A 612-nucleotide genomic window follows, 5' to 3' on the forward strand; every position below is an offset into this window, starting at 1 on the left:
TAAAGGTACTTTATCTGACCTGCAGAAGAAAGTTCAGGTCCAATCTGTGTTGAGACCAAGGTCATGCTATCATATAGCTACAGGCAATTATCTTACTGCTAATTCCCAATTCCCAGATTTGGGCTTCGAACTTTCTTCCAGCGTCAGCATCTCAAGGGTCGGGATTACAGGTGTGCACCACCTGTATAAACTGACATGACCGCTCCATGCTATGATTAAGGTGAAGATTTTATATTTTATGTGTATGGGTATTGTCTGCTTGTATATGTCTGTGTACCACATGCTTGCAGGGTCCACAGAGGTCAAAGAGGGCATTGGATTCCCCTGGAGCTGAAGGAGTTGTGAGCTCTTATGAGGGTGCTGGGAATCGTATCGTTCTTGGGTCCTCTGGAAGAGCAACAAGTGCTCTTAACTGTTCAGCCATTTTCCCAGCCTCCATAGGGGGAAAGTTTTTATTGTGTGTGTGTGGGGGGGAGACAGCCAGAGGCATTAGGAATAACCCAGAGTGGAAAGAGAAAGAATAGACTGAACATGGCCAACAAACTGGACATGGCTAGTGCTATTTGTGACAAAGAGGAGAATGGCAAGGGATCGAGAAAACCACAAAGTCAG

Source organism: Mesocricetus auratus, unplaced genomic scaffold (assembly GCF_017639785.1).
Source record: "Mesocricetus auratus isolate SY011 unplaced genomic scaffold, BCM_Maur_2.0 Super-Scaffold_100008, whole genome shotgun sequence".
Taxonomy (NCBI): Eukaryota; Metazoa; Chordata; class Mammalia; order Rodentia; family Cricetidae; genus Mesocricetus; species Mesocricetus auratus.